We start from the raw sequence: 19,810 nt of genomic DNA on the forward strand, positions 1-19,810 counted from the left end.
CAGAAAGTTTTGCAAATGTGTTAAAATAAAAAAAAATATTAAGTTTGCATAAGTTTTCAGACCCTTCACTCAGCACTTTGTTGAAGCACCTTTGGCAGGGATTACAGTCTCGAGTCTTCTTGGGTATGACACTACAAAATTGGCACACCTGTATTTGGGGAGTTTCTCCCATTCTTCTCTGGAGATCCTCTCAAGCTCTGTCAGGTTTGATGGGAAGCGTCGCTCCACAGCTATTGGGTTCAAGTCCGGGCTCTGGCTGGGCTACTCATGAACATTCAGAGACTTTTACCGAAGCCACTCCTGCATTGTCTTGGCTGTTTTCTTAGGGTTGATGTCCTGTTGCAAGGTGAACCTTCGCCCCAGTCTGAGGTCCTGAGTGCTCTGGAGCAGGTTTTTAATCAAGGATCTCTCTGTACTATCTCTCTGTTCATCTTTGTCCCGATCCTGACTAGTCTACCAGTCCCTGCCGCTGAAAAACATCCTTCACCGTAGGGATGGTGCCAGGTTTCCTCCAAACGTGACACTTGGCATTCAGGCCAAAGAGTTCAATCTTGGTTTCATCAGACCAGAAAATCTTGGTCTGAGAGTCTTTAGGTTCCTTTTGGCAAACTCCAAGCATCCTGTTATGTGCCTTTTACTGAGGAGTGGCTTCCGTCTGGCCACTCTACCATAAAGGCCTGATTCCCCCTTCCCCAGATCTGTGCCTCGACACAATCCTGTCTTGGAGCTCTACAGACAACTCCTTCGACCTCATGGCTTGGTTTTTGCTCTGACATGCACTGTCAACTGTGGGACCTTACATTGACAGGTGTGTGCTTTTCCAAATCATGTCAAAATCAATTGAATTCACCACAGGTGGACTCCAATCAAAGTGTAGAAATATCTCAAGGATGATCAATGGAAACGGGATGCACCTGAGCTCAATTTTGAGTCTCATAGCGAAGAGTATGAATAATGATATTTTTATTCTTTGTGAATTTGCGGCAATTTTTTTTAACCTGTTTTTGCTTTGTCATTATGGGGTATTGCGTGTAGATTGAGGACATTTTTTTTATTATTTAATCCAATTTAGAATAAGGCTGTAACGTAACAAAATGTAGAAAAAGGGGTCTGAATTATTTCCAAAGGCACTATATGTTATGCCCTGGTCAGCAAAAAGGTACAGTATGTGTGTGAGTGAGGAAATTCCCATGGTCACATGTAGAATAGTCATATAACTCATGACTGTTGATCAGTCAACCCTATCACCACCCAAACCAGCCCCAATACCAGTTGTCCTGTTATTGAGCCAGCAGAGGGGGAGAGGGCAAGGTTTCAAAGAGAGAGAGGGGGTTAGAAAGAGAGGGTCAGAGAGAGAGAGAGAGAGGGTGCGAACTGAGAACAACTTTTCCCCATTGTTCGGTTTGGTGTTGTCAATAGTTCATTCGAGATCCAGTGATAGGCTATGTTATCATTGATGCATTCCTGCAATTAACAGAAGACCTCTCTTTCTCTCCATTTGCTCATTTCAGGCCAGGAAACTACGCCAGGTAAGACATCTTATTGTACATATATTAACCTGTTTTCCAGGTGTAGTTTAGTATGATTCCATTAGCAGAATCAAGACTCCCCTGCTGGAGATGGCAAATAGAAACAAACGCAACTCGGGCTGTTACTACTTGCTGAAGTATAGACAAGTGATGATTTTCGGAAGTCTGTATAAATTGTTGAAACTTGATGATTTATGAAATGCATTTTGGAATAATGTTTTACTTGTAGACTTTGATTTCCCATTACATAAATATACACTGGCATCTGTCAATGGATCATATATTTTTAATGTTCTTTGGGAAATAATGTTTGAACAGAAAATTGTTCTGAAGCAAAACGTCTAAAGCAATTTGGTTTAATGGAATTGAATTGCTGCTAACTGATTAAGAATGTACTCAAAACCATTTTAATCTCAATTACTATATATTATAATATTGTAAGCACTTCTCATGATACTTTTATTTTAATATTGTAAGCACTTCTCATGATACTTTCTCAACAGAATATTTTTGGGGTGATAGGTTTGTGATTGTTTCAGAAACAGACATTGTAGTCTGTTAGGCAGATGTGACAATTGAATGTACGCCAGAGAGAGGTGGGGTGAGATAGGAGGGGGGAACTGTGCGTGACAGGACTGTTGTGTGTGTGGTGCACGTGTGTGAGAGAGAGAGAGAGAGAGAGAGAGGGAATGATAGAGAGACAACGATAGACAGAGAGCAGGAGGGCGATAAAGAGAGAGCGAGAGAGAGAGAAAAAGAGGGGGAGAGAGAGAAAGACACATCGTTACAACATTGTACATATACATACTGACATTTGAAATGTCTTTATTCTTTTGGAACTTCTGTGAGTGTAATGTTTATTGTTCATTTTATTTTATGTTTATTTCACTTTTGTATATTATCTACTTCACTTGCTTTGGCAATGTTAACATATGTTTCCCATGCCAATAAAGCCCCGTGAATTGAATTGAAAGAGAGGCGAAGGGAAAGAGAGGCAGAGGGATCGAGAGAGAAACATAGAGAGAAGGGGGGGGGCATAGGGAGGGTGAGTGAGAGAGAGACCAAAGACCTATTGTTTGTATCTATCAGTGTGGCTGCATGTCCACATTAAGTGGGTTTGCAGGCCCATCGATCAGGCTGGCAGAGCAGAGAGGTGATGGCCTGTAGGTCCCACTCATCCTGCCCATTGGGTGTGAAGGACACTGATGTGACAGAACTAATTACACACACAGGAAGCCAGCAATAACAAGAGCCACACAAGCTCAACACGGCCTCAACACAGCCTTAACCACCTACGGCCATAACAAACCTATTCCCCTAATCCACTTAAAAATTATATTTAGGTATTTTTTTTAATTCGTCCACTGATGTAACATTCCCAAACTGTTTTGCATGACAGCAATCAAGTTTAAGATATAGGACTTTAAAAAAGCTAAATGTAACTTGCCTTATCATTGTGATAATGCAAAACGCATCATCATAATGATGTGGCATCATGATGATGTGTTCTCTGGGAATACTATGCCACAGTAACATGAGTCACCTAAGTATTGCAAATAGCTTTCCCAGTTTAAGAAAATATCTAGTGGTATGTCATGTGCTGAAGTACTCTGCTTATCTGTTTTAATTATGCATCTTTCCATTGAGTTAGCCTCCAATTTAATTATTTCCTCATTGATCTGTGATCATCAGAAGTCAATGCAGCTGGGTCTCTCTCTCTCTCTCACACACACGTGCACGGGGACACACACAGACACAATAGCAGTATGCACATGCACACAAACACAATAATTGTACACACACACACAAACACACACACAAACACAAAAGTTGTACACACACACAGACACACAAACACAATAGTAGTATATAGTCAGTCACAACCGGACACTCTTCTACATATACAGTATCTACACTCCCCTCCATATGTAATTGGACAGTGAAAATATATATTTTTCAATTGTCTCTATACTCGTTGGATGCATTTTCAGTTTATTGTGGGTGACTGAAGTAAAAAAAATTAAATAAGTAAGTAGATACGATGTTTCTGAGACACTTCTAAATGAATCCTGAGAATGCCATGATTAAGAAAAATCATGAATTAATAATGATGTGTGAGAAGGTTACAGAGGCTACAACAAAACATGCTAACCTCTCACCATTACCAATAACAGGGGAGGTTAGCATTTTTGTGGGATATGATCTTTGTGCCTCTAACATTCTCATCCATCATTAATCACTATTCATTCTTGGTAATCCAAAATGTTCCAAAATATATGATATTCTTACTTCGAATAAAGGTCACTCCAAATTAAACATTATTCACCATTCAGTCGCTATTGGGAAAAATATAATCTGAAACACAACCAAAACAAAATGCAAATGCATCCAACAAGTTTGTCGGGTCACAAGCTTGATGTAGTCATTGAGTGCAAGGAATATGGGACCAAATACTAAACGTTTGACTACTGTAATGCACTATAAGTGAATTTGTCCAAATACCTTCGACTTCACATGGGGGGACTAGATACAAGTGCATTAAATTCTAAACAGGACCACAGATATGTATCAAAAGAACTTGAAATAAAAGGTGACATTTTGTACTTTTGCCTCATATGAAACACTGATCTCAAATCCAAAATGCAGGAGTATCTAGCCAAATTGAAAATGTTTTCTTCACTGTCCAAATATATGTGGAGGGGAGTGTGTATATATATTTATGTATTTATTAAATATATATATAAAAATATACATGTATATATAAACTCAGCAAAAAAAGAAACATCCCTTTTTCAGGACCCTGTATTTCAAAGACAATTTGTAAAAATCCAAATAACTTCACAGATCTTCATTGTGAATGGTTTAAACACTGTTTCTCATGTTTGTTCAATGAACCATAAACAATTAATGAACATGCACCTGTGGAACGGTCGTTAAGACACTAACAGCTTACTGACGGTACGCAATTAAGTTCACAGTTATGAAAACTTAGGGCACTGAAAAAGCCTTTCTATTGACTCTGAAAAACACCAAAAGAAAGATGCCCAGGGTCCCTGCTCATCTGCGTGAACGTGCCTTATGTATGATGCAAGGAGGCATGAGGAATGCAGACGTGGCCAGGGCAATAAATTGCAATGTCCGTACTGTGAGACGCCTAAGACAGCGCTACAGGGAGACAGGACGGACAGCTGATCATCCTCGCAGTGGCAGACCACATTGTAACAACACCACAGGATCGGAACATCCGAACATCACACCTGCGGGACAGGTACAGGATGGCAACGACAACTGCCAGAGTTACACCAGGAACGCACAATCCCTCCATCAGTCCTCCATCAGTGCTCAACAACAACGTCGCCAATGAGCACAAACCCACCGTCGCTGGACCAGACAGGACTGGCAGTGCTCTTCACTGATGGTCGGATTCCCGTTTATTGTCGAAGGAATGAGCGTTACACCGAGGCTTGTACACCTTGTACTTGGAAGTGGAGGGTCCATCATAGTCTGGGGCGGTGTGTCACAGCATCATCGGACTGAGCTTGTTGTCATTGCAGGGCAATCTCAACGCTGTGCGTTACAGGGAAGACATCCTCCTCCCTCGTGGTACCCTTCCTGTAGGCTCATCCTGACATGACCCTCCAGCTTGACAATGCCACCAGCCATACTGCTCGTTCTGTGCATGATTTCCTTTAAGACAGGAATGTCAGTGTTCTGCCATGGCCAGCGAAGAGCCCGGATCTCAATCCCATTGAGCATGTCTGGGACCTGTTGGATCTGAGGGTGAGGGCTAGGGCCATTTGTTATGAGATTTTGATGAATAATGACTAAATTAGGTATACATTATTTAGCTTAAAACTACAACTAAACAGAATACAACTATGTTACTGTATGGATGTATGAATCTTATTATAATCATAGTACTGAATATAATGTGTGTAATTATAATCAAGGATTAGAATAAAGACTCTCTGTTCCTTGTTAGAAACGAATGAAGTTATTGTCAGACTGGCTAGAATGCTGTGTTCCTTACGGACATCTTATCTCTACACAGGGAGAGGAGAGACCTTGGGCTAGTAGTAAATTATTTAACAGGTGGTGGTCGATGTGGGAAGGCTTGTGAACTATACTGCCATTGTATCGGAGTGGAGGAAGGACAGTTTAGAACCTATGACGTCATTTTTAGTTTATAACCTGTTGTAAATTGTACCATGATCAGTACTCTCGAGAATAAACGCTATTGATTGATTTTGAGACTGGCCTCTGTCTATTTTATGCAAATAAGTATCTTATAAATTCTTAGAAATGGGCAGAGTGTTTTAATTGAATTGGTTAATAAACGTATAGGAATCAAATTCCTTTAACACCATTCCCCCCAGAAAACTTGCAGGTGCCTTGGTGGAAGAGTGGGATAACATCTCACAGCAAGAACTGGAAAATCTGGTGTAGTCCATGAGGAGATGCACTGCAGTACTTAATGCAGCTGGTGGCCACACCATATACTGACTATTACTTTTGATTTTGACCCCCCCCCCCCCCCCCCCCCCCCCTTGTTCAGGGACACATTATTCCATTTCTGTTAATCACATGTCTGTGGAACTTGTTCAGGTTATGTCTCAGTTGTTGAATTTTGTTATGTTCATACAAATATTTACCCATGTTAAGTTTGCTGAAAATCAATGCAGTTGACAGTGAGGACGTTTTTTTGTTGTTGCTGAGTTTATGTACATTTTTGTTAACGTAATGGTTGTGTAAGTTGTGCTTAATATACACTGTTATTTTGCAAATCTTTCCCGTAGTCTTTTTTGTCCTCCAGGATGGACCATGAGCGAATGGGAGACCGGGGAATGGGGGGCATTCACCATCGATATGAAGAGGAGGGTGAGTGAGATACAGTACATCAGGCTTTCATCCTAATCTAAAAATACATTGCTGTTCCTTTTTAAAACAAACATTATGTATATTGTACAATGGGCCTATCATAATGGAATTGGTCAAACTTTTTATTGCTTACAAGAAGACATGAGAGATGTTTTAAAGTAATCGACAAGACAGTTCAGATCAGTTACTTTTAATTGCATAGCATTCATCATTTTATTTGTATTTAAATATCTAATGTATATTTATTAGATCAATCATTTGCGTAAATGTGCAATTTATCTCAATGAAGAATAATGATAATTGGCGATTGCAAAGATTAAAGATCAACATGATTGGGATCGACATTGGATACCATTTTATATGCAGACATGAGTTTGCATGTGTGTGTCTGTGTGTTTGCGTCTGTGTGTGTGTGTGTGTGTGTGTGTGTGTGTGTGCATGCATGCATGCGCGCGTGTGTATGCGTGTGAAAGATTGTGTGTAAACCTGTGTGTGTGTGTTTGCATGTACTTTCAGTTTGGGTCACCGTGTCCTGAGCAGACCTGTGTCTATCAATTTGCCAGCAGGGATGTGTGTTGTTCCAGCAATGATTTCACTGTATTCAGCGTTGCACTGAGGAGGATGTCCCCGAGTTAGTTAGGACTAGGCCTCGCATGCTAGGATAATTTTTGTCTAGCTTCCGGGCTCCTTCAGGCAAATAATATTCCATTATTTCAACAGTTTTTTTTGTTGCACCATTGGTTTAGAACAATGTTCTAATTGCCAATAATGTTTAATTGTTGGCAACAACACAAAAGTTGACATGGTTGTGGTTTGTAGCTGACAGGAAAACATGACAAAGTATGTCACTTATGAAAGATCATGTGCAGAAGAAGAGTGGTCTTTTACAGTATGCAAATCATTAACAACAATGCATTTGATTTGTCATTCATTATGTAAGTGAGTGGCTTTTTCATTAGAGCAACATACACGAACACTGTATCATCATTTATTCATTGTTTGTTTCAATGACTGAACATTCATGGACATGTTCCTTTGTGTACCAGGGGTTAATGAATGATGTGATGGGACTCAGTTATTATGTGTTGGTTGTTGCTTGGCTTTTCTAGGTATTGTACTGTACAACTATTATCAGGCCTTGCTTGATGGATTTTTAATGATGTTCTGTTTCATGTTTTGCAGTACATTTCCCTCGATGACATGTTAATGTACTTTAATACCGTTTCTTTCCAGACCATTAGTCCAACTGCATTGGTGTCCCAGTACCCAACTTTGTTGTTAACTTAACTTTGGATTACCGTTTGTCCACAGACCAGCAGAACATCTACATCGGTGTCCCGGTGCCTCGTGGGTACAGACGGAAGCGCCGGCGAAGACGTTCTGCAGGGGGCCATGAGGTGGGGAACATGGAGAGGGGGGACAGTCACTATGACCAGCACAAACAACATGACCACGAGCATGATGACAGGGATAGATACAGAGACATAGACATTGAGGAGGGACTCGTGGACCAACACGACATCCAAGTCCCTCAAGACATCAACCGCACAGGTAAGTCATGGTCTGCATCCCAAATGGCAACCCTATTTGCTATGTAGTGCACTTATTTTTTTATCAGGTCCACAATCACATTACACTTCAGTGCCTATGCACCATAACAACCAATGGTCAGAGGTGATTTTAGCATGTAAATCTTGGTGGGGCAAACTCAACTGTTTTATTATCATGCATGCCAGCAAAGCCACAACACAACACTAAACAATACATGAATTGCACTATAACGGTGACAAACAGTGCCCAAAAACTGTTAGGGCCTACATAATGCTGTCCCAAAAGCAGAGCTTTCTTTTCAGCACCATGGAGTGAATCCTTACCACCGCCACACCCGACTATCAGCGGAGCCTTGCCTGGCGGCGAAACTGTTCATTCAGCCTCATTTAGTGCCTTTCTAAAAAAACATAGCTGACTTTTCTTTCACGTTTATTTAACCAGGTAGGCTATCTGAGAACAAGTTCTCATTTACAACTGCGACCTGGCCAAGATAAAAAAAAGCAGTGAGACACAAACAACAACACAGAGTTACACATGGAATAAACAAAACATACAGCCAATAACCCAATAGAAAAAAAAGTATATATACAGTGTGTGTAAATGAGGTAAGATAAGGGAGGTAAGGCAATAAATAGGCCATAGTGGCGAAATAATTACAATTTAGCAATTAAACACTGGAGTGATAGAGACTGGAGTGATAGGTGTGCAGAAGATGAATGTGCAAGTAGAGATACTGGGGTGCAAAGGAGCAAAAAATTAAATAAATAACAGTATGGGGATGAGGTAGTTGGATGGGCTATTTACTGATTGACTGTGTACAGGTGCAGTGATCTGTGAGCTGTTCTGACAGCTGGTGCTTAAAATTAGTGAGGGAGATATGAGTCTCCAGGTTCAGTGATTTTTTGCAATTTGTTCCAGTCATTTGGCAGCAGAGAACTGGAAGGAAAGGCGGCTAAGGTAGTAATTGGCTTTGGCGGTGACCAGTGAAATATACCTAGCTGGAGCGCGTGCTACGGGTAAGTGCTGCTATGGTGACCAGTGAGCTGAGATAAGGCAGGGCTTTACCTAGCAAAGACTTATAGATGACCTGGTGCCAGTGGGTTTGGCAACGAATATGAAGCGAGGGCCAGCCAACGAGAGCATACAGGTTGCAGTGGAGGGTAGTATATGGGGCTTTGTTGACAAAACAGATGGCACTGTGATAGACTGAATCCAATTTGCTGAGTAGAGTGTTGGAGGCTATTTTGTAAACGACATCACCGAAGTTAAGGATCGGTAGGATAGTCAGTTTTACGAGGGTATGTTTGACTGCATGAGTGAAGGATGCTTTGTTGCGAAATAGGAAGCCGATTCTAGATTTAATTTTGGATTGGAGATGCTTAATGTGAGCCTGGAAGGAGAGTTTACAGTCTAAGCAGACACCTAGGTATTTGTAGATGTCTACATATTCTAAGTCAGAACCGTCCAGAGTAGTGATGCAGGATGGGCGGGCAGGTGATGGTAGCGATCGGTTGAAGAGCATGCATTTAGTTTTCCATGGTTGACTTGATTAAAAACCTCTTAAGGATCGCCCCTTTTTTTCAATTTTCGCCTCAAATGACATACCCAAATCTAACTGCCTGTAGATCAGGCCCTGAAGCAAGGATATGCATATTCTTGGTACCATTTGAAAGGAAACACTTTGGAGTTCGTGGAATGTAGGAGAATATAACACAATGGATCTGGTAAAAGATAATACAAAGACAATAAACAACCTTTCTTTTGTATTTTTTTGGTACCATCATCTTTAAAATGCAAGAGAAAGGCCATAATGTATTATTCCAGCCCAGGTGCACCAACTGGGAACTCTGGTAAAAAAAAACACGGTTGAATCATGACGTCAGTGATCTTCAAGTCGACGCTCTAGAAAGAGGCCTGAGTTCCCGACTTGGAATTCCGAGTTGGATGACCATTCAAAACATATTTTTCCAGTCGTAGCTCATTTTTTTTCCAGAGTTCCCAGGTGTCTTGAAGTCAAAGCTTTTCCAGTTCTGAGTTTCCAGTTGTTTTGAACGTGGCAGAAGTCATGCTGGATTGACAGCATGACCAATGTATTCAACCTTTTCTGGCCCATGGTGTTGCATGTGAATGTTTATCCTTTTAAGTTTGGAAAAGAGACCCTTAAACCCAGACTTGGACCACACACCCTCTTCACTGACTAGCAGGCTAGTGATTGCTTTGTAACACTTGCAGTTAACCACTGATTCGTTCCAAACCACTCATTGTTGAATTTGCGATTTTCAACTTCTGTAATGTTTATGTCCAATAGCCAATGAGCACCGATACTTTTTATCTCTAATTTATCTTCATATGACAACAATTGCAAGGATTTGGCAGTAGATTGTCGACTTGATTCATGATAATGACTGCTTGTCTATCCTGCTACCTAAGATTTTGAAAGTATGATGTTGACATGATCAGTCCAATCACAGCTACGGTAAATAAAACGTGATTTGATGTCATTTTGTCTGTGGCCAATGACATTGAGCCTTCTTGGATGGGCACTTCTAATGTAAATCTATGGCAGCACCCAAGGGGTTTGAATTTTCGAGCTCTCCCTGTAGATTTTGGGGTGACGTAGTGTCCCCATGAGTGACAGAACACTGAGCCAATCACGGCGCAACTAGAGAACAGTACCAACCGCTACGCTCTGTATTTTCCACTGGCTGGCCCACCACCACAGAAAACACTAAGCAAAGCTGAAACACCTGAATTTTGGAGCTGCATTACTCTAGAAAGCAAAAAAAGAGACCATGTTTGCCCCACTTGTCCTGAACGACGGGTCGTCATTGACAATGATGTATACTGTATGTATGGGCAATTCCATGGTTATGCTGAAACTCAGATTTTTCACTTACAATGTATACCAAACAAAAAAATGTTGATTAAAAGCAAACCATACAAGTCTATGCACAATGACTACTTTTAACAATTTACACTGAACATTTTACAAAAACACATTTATTGGAAGAACTGTGCAGATGCAAAGTTAGTGAAGTGGATTTACACCCGGCAACGGAATTGTGGTAACGCAGTTTCATCATGTGTCCCTGATCTGTACTACACAGAAATGCATAATTAAAGATATGAATATCATTCTCTTCATGGTTATGTATCCTAAATAGATAGGCACACAAAAATGTATGAATATGCATTATCCTCCTTGGCATATTTGTGTATTATTCTACACAATGGCTATTATTTTTAATTAGCTCTGGCTCCAAACAAGACCCAATTTAGTTGGTCTGGACCGGACCAAATCTGAACCAATCATTTACGTGTATGTTTCACAAGTTTGGACATCAACGTACAGCACAGTAAGGCTCAGTAGAGTACAGCATAGAACAGTATAGTAGAGTTCAGTTCAGTACAGTAGAGTAGACTACAGTACAGTACACTAATTTAGAGTTCAGTGCAATACAGTAGTACAGTAGAGTATAGTTCAGTACAGTAAAGTACAGTGCAGTAGAGTACAGTACAATAGAGTACACTATAGTGTGCTCAACTCTAGTGTGCTCTACTGTGTACAGTACTGAACTCTACAGTACTGTACTATACTCTACTTTTCTTTACTGTACTGAATTCTACAGTACCGAATAGGAGTATAACGGTACACATATTCAACCTTGGTTCTGTGTGCACCGTGAACCCAAATGAACGAACACACACACACACACACACACACACACATACATACATACATACATACATACATACATATATACAGTACCAGTCAAAAGTTTGGACGCACCTACAGTTGAAGTCGGAAGTTTACATACCCCTTAGCCAAATACATTTAAACTCAGTTTTTCAATTCCTGACATTTAATCAGAGTAAAAACTCCCTGTCTTAGGTCAGTTAGGAACACCACTTTATTTAAGAATGTGAAATGTCAGAATAATAGTAGAGATAATGATTTATTTCAGCTTTTATTTCTTTCATCACGTTCCCAGTGGGTCAGAAGTTTACATACAAATCAAATCAAAGTTTATTTGACACGTGCGCCGAATACAACAGGTGAAATGCTTACTTACAGGCTCTAACCAATAGTGTGAAAAAAGGGTATGTGTTTGTGTGTGTGTGTGTGTGTGTGTGTGTGTGTAGATAAGTAAAGAAATAAAACAACAGAAAAAAGACATTTGAAGATAACAGTAACAAGGCTATATACAGACAACGGTCATTCAGGCTTATTAAGGTAGTATGTACATGTAGGTATGGCTAAAGTGACTATGCATATATGATAAACAGAGAGTAGCAGCAGCTTAAAAGAGGGGTTGAGGGGGGGGGCACACAATGCAAATAGTCTGGGTAACCATTTGGTTACCAGTTCAGGAGTCTTATGGCTTGGGGGTAAAAACTGTTGAGAAGCTTTTTTGTCCTAGACTTGGCACTCCGGTACCGCTTGCCATGCGATAGTAGAGAGAACAGTCTATGACTGGGGGGGCTGGGGTATTTGACAATGTTTAGGGCCTTCCTCTGACACCGCCTGGTGTAGAGGTCCTGGATGGCAGGCAGCTTATCCCCAGTGATGTACTGGGCCGTACGCACTACCCTCTGAAGTGCCTTGCGGTCGGAGGCCGAGCATTTGCCGTACCAAGCAGTGATGCAACCGGTCAGGATGCTCTCGATGTTGCAACTGTAGAACCTTTTGAGGATCTCAGGACTCATGCCAAATCTTTTTAGTTTCATGAGGGGGAATAGGCTTTGTCGTGCCCTCTTCATGACTGTCTTGGTGTGTTTGGACAATTCTAGTTTGTTGTTGATGTGGACTCCAAGGAACTTGAAGCTCTCAACCTTCTCCACTACAGCCCCGTCGATGAGAATGGGAGCGTACTCGGTGGTCCTTTTCCTGTAGTCCACAATCATTTCCTTAGTCTTGGTTACGTTGAGGGATAGGTTGTTATTCTGGCACCACCCGGCCAGGTCTCTGACCTCCTCCCTATGGGCTGTCTCGTCGTTGTCGGTGATCAGGCCTACCACTGTTGTGTCATCTGCAAACGTAATGATGGTGTTGGAGTCGTGCCTGGCCATGCAGTCGTGGGTGAACAGGGAGTACAGGAGGGGACTGTGAGCACGCACCCCTGGGGAGCTCCAGTGTTGAGGATCAGCGTGGCAGATGTGTTGCTACTTACCCTCACCACCTGGGGAGGGCCTGTCAGGAAGTCCAGGATCCAGTTGCAGAGGGAGCTGTTTAGTCCCAGGGTCCTTAGCTTAGTGATGAGCTTTGAGGGTACTATGGTGTTGAACGCAGAGCTGTAGTCAATGAATAGCATTCTCACATAGGTGTTCCTTTTGTCCAGGTGGGAAAGGGAAGTGTGGAGTGCAGTAGAGATTGCATCATCTGTAGATCTGTTTGGGCGGAATGCAAATTGGAGTGGGTCTAGGGTTTCTGGGATAATGGTGTTGATGTGAGCCATTACCAGCCTTTCAAAGCACTCCATGGCTACAGAGCCTTTGTGTTCTTGGGCACAGGGACTATGGTGGTCTGCTTGAAACATGTTGGTATTACAGACTCAATCAGGGACATGTTGAAAATGTCAGTGAAGACACCTGCCAGTTGTTCGGAGCACACGTCCTGTTAATTTGTCTGGCTCCACAGCCTTGTGTATGTTGACCTGTTAAAAGGTCTTACTCACATCGGCTACGGAGAGCGTGATCACACAGTCTTCCAGAACAGCTGATGCTCTCATGCAGGCCTCAGTGTTGCTTTCCTCGAAGTGAGCTTTGAAGTGATTTAGCTCGTCTCGTAGGCTCGTCTCACTGGGCAGCTCGCAGCTGTGCTTCCCTTTGTAGTCTGTAATAGTTTGCAAGCCCTGCCACATCCGACTAGCGTCGGAGCCGGTGTAGTATGATTCAATCTTAGCCCTGTATTGACGCTTTGCCTGTTTGATGGTTCGTCACAGGGCATAGCGGGATTTCTTGTAAGCTTCCGAGTTAGAGTCCCGCAACTTGAAAGCAGCAACTTGACCCTTTAGCTCAGTGCAAATATTGCCTCTAATCCATGGCTTCTGGTTGGGGTATGTACGTACAGTCACTGTGGGGACGACGTCCTCTATGCACTTATTGATAAAACCAGTGACTGATGTAGTGTTTTCCTCAATGTCATCGGAAGAATCACGGAATATCTTCCAGTCTTTGATAGCAAAACTGTCCTGTAGTTTAGCATCTGCTTTATCTGACCACTTTCTTATTGCCCGAGTCACTGGTGCTTCCTGCTTTAATTTTTGCTTGTAAGCAGGAATCAGGAGGATAGAGTTGTTGTCGGATTTACCAAATGCAGGGCGAGGGAGAGCTTTGTACGCGTCTCTGTGTGTGGAGTAAAGGTGGTCCAGAGTTTTTTTCCCTCGGTTTGCACATTTAACATGTTGATAGAGATTTGGTAGAACTGATTTAAGTTACCCTCCATTAAAGTCTCCGGCCACTAGGAGCGCCGCCTCTGGGTGAGTGGTTTCCTGTTTGCTTATTTCCTTATACAGCTGACTGAGTGCGGTCTTAGTGCCAGCATCTGTTTGTGGTGGTAAATAAACAGCCCCGAAAAGTATAGCTGAAAACTCTCTAGGCAAGTAGTGTGGCCTGCAATTTATCACAATATACTCTACCTCAGGCAAGCAAAATCTAGAGTCTTCCTTAGATTTCGTGCACCAGCTGTTGTTTACAAATATGCACAGACAGCCCTCCCTTTGTCTTACCGGAGTGTGTTGTTCTATCCTGCCGGATCAGCATATATCCCGCTTTCTGAATATCCATGTCGTCATTCAGCCACGATTCCGTGAAACATAGGATATTACATTTTTTTTGGTAGGATATTCGTGATCGTACCTAGTCTAATTTATTGTCCAATGATTGTACGTTGGCGAGTAATATTGACGGTAACGGCAGCTTTCCTACTCGCCTTCTGCCGGTCCTGACGAGGCATCCGGATCTTCGTCCTCTGTACCCGCGTTGCCTCCACTTGCGAATACCTGGGATGTCAGCCCTGCCGGGTGTTTGGAGAATATCATGTGAGTCTTGCTTCTTGTTGAAAAAATCTTTGTCTAATCCGAGGTGAGTGATCGCTGTTCTGATTTCCAGAAGCTCTATTCTGCCGTAAGATACAGTTGCAGAAACATTATGTACAAAATAAGTTACAAATAACGCCAAAAAAACACATAATAGCACAATTGGTTGGGCACCTGTAAAACTGCTGCCATTTCTTCCGGCACCATTTTTTAGCACTCAATTAGAATTTGGTAGCGTTGCCTATAAATTGTTTTGAGTAGCCTTCCACAAGCTTCCCACAATAAGTTGGGTGAATTTTGGCCCATCCCTCCTGACAGAGCTGGTGCAACTGAGTCAGGTTTGTCGTCCTCCTTGCTCGCACACGCTTTTTCAGTTCTGCCCACACATTTTCTATAGGATTGAGATCAGGGCTTTGTGTTGGCCACTCCAATGCCTTGACTTCGTTGTCCTTAAGCCATTTTGCCACAACTTTGGAAGTATGCTTGGGGTCATTGTCCATTTGGAAGACCCATTTGCGACCAAGCTTTAACTTCCTGAATGATGTCTTGAGATGTTGCTTCAATATATCTACGTAATTTTCCGTCCTCATGATGCCATCTATTTTGTGAGGTGCACCAGTCCCTCCTGCAGCAAAGCACCCCCACAACATGATGCTACACGGTTGGGATGGTGTTCTTCGGCTTGCAAGCCTCCCCCTTTTCCTCCAAACATAACGATGGTCATTACGGCCAAACAGTTCTATTTTTGCTTCATCAGACTAGAGGACATTTCTCCAAAAAGTACGATCTTTGTCCCCATGTCTAGTTGCAAACTGCAGTTTGGCTTTTTTTTAAGGTGGTTTTGGAGCCGTAGTTTCTTCCTTGCTGAGGGCCTTTCAGGTTATATCAATACAGGACTCGTTTTTACTGTGGATATAGATCCTTTTGTACCTGTTTCCTCCAGCATTTTCACAGCATTTGCACTTTTCGCACCAAAGTACATTCATCTCTAGGAGACAGAATGCGTCTCCTTCCTGAGCGGTATGACGGCTGTGTGGTCCCATGGTGTTTACACTTGCATACTATTGTTTGTATAGATTAACGTGGTACCTTCAGGCATTTGTAAATTGCTCCCAAGGATGAACCAGACTTGTGGAGGTCTACAATTTTATTTATTTTTCTTGGCTGATTTCTTTTGATTTTCCCATGATGTCAAGCAAAGAGGCACTGAGTTTGAAGGTATGCCTTGAAATACATCCACAGGTACACCTCCAATTGACTGAAATTATGTCAATTAGCCTATCAGAAGCTTCTCAAGCCATGACATAATTTTCTGGAATTGTCCAAGCTATTTAAAGGCACAGTCAACTTAGTGTATGTAAACTTCTGACCAACTGGAATTGTTATTCAGTGATATAATCTGTCTGTTAACAATTGTTGGGAAAATGACTTGTGTCATGCACAAAGTAGATGTCCTAACCAACTTGGCAAAATGATAATTTGTTAACAAGACATTTGTGGAGTGGTTGAAAAACAAGTTTTAAAGACTCCAACCTAAGTGTGTATGTAAACTTCCGACTTCAACTTACTCAATAAAGGGCTTTTCTTTATTTTTACTATTTTCTACATGTAGAATAATAGTGAAGACATCAAAACTATTAAACAACACGTATGGATTCATGTAGTAACCAAAGAGTGTTAAATAAATCTAAATATATTTTATATTTGACATTATTCAAAGTAGCCTCCCTTTGCCTTGATGACAGCTTTGCACACTCTTGGCATTCCCTTAACCAGCTTCATGAGGTAGTCACCTGGAATGCATTTCAATTATCAGGTGTACCTTGTTAAAAAATTTATTTGTGGAATTTCTTTCCGTCTTAATGCGTTTGAGGTAATCAGTTGTGTTGTGACAAGGTAGGTGTGGTATACAGAAGATATCCCTATTTGGTAAAATACCAAGTCCATATTTGGCAAGAACAGCTCAAATAAGCAAAGAGAAACGACAGTCCATCATTACTTTAAGAGGTGAAGGTCAGTCAATCCGGAAAATTACCAGAACTTTTAAAGTTCCTTCAAGTGCAGTTTCAAAAATCATCAAACGCAATGGTGAAACTGGCTCTCATGAGAACCGCCACAGGAAAGGAAGACCCAGAGATACCTCTGCTGCAGAGGATAAGTTCATTGGAGTTAATTGCAATTCAGATTGCAGCCCAAATAAATGCTTCACAAAGTTCAAGTAACAGACACATCTCAACGTCAACTGTTCAGAGGAGACTGTGTGAATCAGGCATTCATGGTCGAATTGCTGCAAATAAACCACTACTAAAGGACACCAATAAGAAGAAGAGACACGAGCAATTGACATTAGTAGGGGTCCAACCGCCATGTCTTCGTGAGATGGAAAGTAGGTGAACGGATGTTCTTCGCATGTGTGACTCCCACCATGAAGCATGGAAGAGGAGGTGTGATTGTGTGGGGATGCATTGCTGGTGACACTGTCAGTGATTTATTTAGAAATCAAGCCATAAGTGTGCCAGCATGGCTACCACAGCATTCTGCAGCAATACGCCATCCCATCTGGTTTGCGTTTAGTGGGACTATCATTTGTTTTTCAACAGGGCAATTACCCAAAACACACCACCAGACATTTGTAAAAGTTATTTGACCAAGAAGGAGAGTGATGGAGTGCTGCATCAGATGTCCAAACCTCCACAATCACCCATTTGAGATGGTTTGGGATGAGTTGAACCGCAGAGTGAAGCAAACAAGTGCTCAGCATATGTGGGAACTCCTTCAAGACTGTTGGAAAAGCATTCCTAATGAAGCTGGTTGAGAGAATGCCAAGTGTATACAAAGCTGTCATCAAGGCAAAGGGTGGACACTTTGAAGAATCTCAAATATATTTTGATTTTTTTTAACACGTTTTTTGGTTACTACATGATTCCATTTGTGTTATTTCATAGTTTTGATGTCTTCACTATTATTCTACAATGAAACTTTTGACTGGCACTGTATGTGAAGTGAATAAAACACTAGGCCTATAGGCTATGTCTACACTGCATTGTATGCTTTGAGTAAATCTGAGATGAAAAACATTGTAGGCTATTCCGTTAAAATAAACTAGAGCCTATGAACACGTTGTGATAAAAATGTAAATCTTAATTAATCACATTTCAAACTATCCTTTTGTGAAGCGCAGCAAGGGATCTAGTTCTTTATGATGACGAGTGATGGGGTTGATAAACCGGAATTGGAGGATCCTCTATCATCATTTAAATCTTCAGTTTGGGAAACAGTAGCAGCCAAAATGGATTGAACTTAGGTAATCAACTAAATGTTTTGAATTTATTAGAACATGATAAGATGATAGGACATGAATGAACAACATGCATAAATTCTTTGTATTTTCTTCTACTTTCTGAAGAGGCAACATCGCGGGATTGACCCATCTGTGTGTGATTGTTCTACTGCCACTACAGTGCATTTGGAAAGTATTCAGACCCCTTGACTTTTTCCACATTTTGTTATGTTACAGCCTCATACTAAAATTGATTAAATAAAACGTTTTCCTCATCAATCTACACACAATACCCCATAATGGCAAAGAGAAAACAGGTTTTTAGAAATGTTTGCAAATGTATTGAAAATACTAAAGTATTCATAAGTATTCCGACCCTTTCCTATGAGACTGGAAATTGAGATCAGGTGCATCTTGTTTCCATTTATCATCCTTGAGATGTTTCTACAACTTGATTGGAGTCCAGCTGTGGTAAATTCAATTGATTGGACATGACTTGCAAAGTCACACACACGTATGTAAGGTCCCACAGTTGCCAGTGCATGTCAGAGCAAAAAACAAGCCATGAGGTTGAAGGAATTGTCCGTAGAGCTCAGAGACAGGATTGTGTCAAGGCACAGATCTGGGGAAGGGTACTAAAACATTTCTGCAGCATTGAAGGTCCCCAAGAACACAGTGGCCTCCATCATTCTTAAATGGAAGAAGTTTGAAACCACCAAGACTAGAGCTGTCTTCCCGGCCAAACTGAGCAATCAGGGGAGAAGGACCTTGGTCAGGGAGGTGACCAAGAAACTGATGGTCACTAACAGAGCTCCAGAGTTCCTCTATGGAGATGGGAGAACCTTTCAGAGGGACAACCATCTCTGCAGCACTCCACCAATCAGTTCTTTATGGTAGATTGATCAGACGGAAGCCACCCCTCTGTAAAAGGCACATGACATCCCGCTTGGAGTTTGCCAAAAGACATCTAAAGACTCTCAGACCATGAGAAACAAGATTCTCTGGTCTGATGAAACCAAGATTGAACTCTTTGGCCTGAATGCCAAGCCTCACGTGTGGAGGAAATCTTGCACCATCCCTACAGTGAAGTATCATGCTGTGGGGATGTTTTTCAGTGGCAGAGACTAGTCAGGATCGAGGGAAAGATGAACGGAGCAAAGTACAGAGAGATCCTTGATGAAAACCTGCTCCAGAGCGCACAGGACCTCAGACTGTGGGCGAAGGTTCACCTTCCAACAAGAGAATGACCCTAAGCACACAGCCAAGACAATGCAAGAGTGGCTTTGGGACAAGTCTCTGAATGTCCTTGATTGGCCCAGCCAGAGCCCGGACTTGAACACTATCAAACATCTCTGGAGAGAACTGAAAATAGCTGTACAGCAACTCTCCCCATCCAACTTGACAAAGCTTGAGAGGATCTGCAGAGAAGAATGGGAGAAAGTCCCCAAATACAGGTTTGCCAAGCTTGTAGCTTCATACCCAAGAAAACGCGAGGCTGTAATCGCTGCCAAAGGTGCTTCATAAAGTACTAAGTA

This window comes from Oncorhynchus mykiss, chromosome 6, assembly GCF_013265735.2.
Source record: "Oncorhynchus mykiss isolate Arlee chromosome 6, USDA_OmykA_1.1, whole genome shotgun sequence".
Taxonomy (NCBI): domain Eukaryota; kingdom Metazoa; phylum Chordata; class Actinopteri; order Salmoniformes; family Salmonidae; genus Oncorhynchus; species Oncorhynchus mykiss.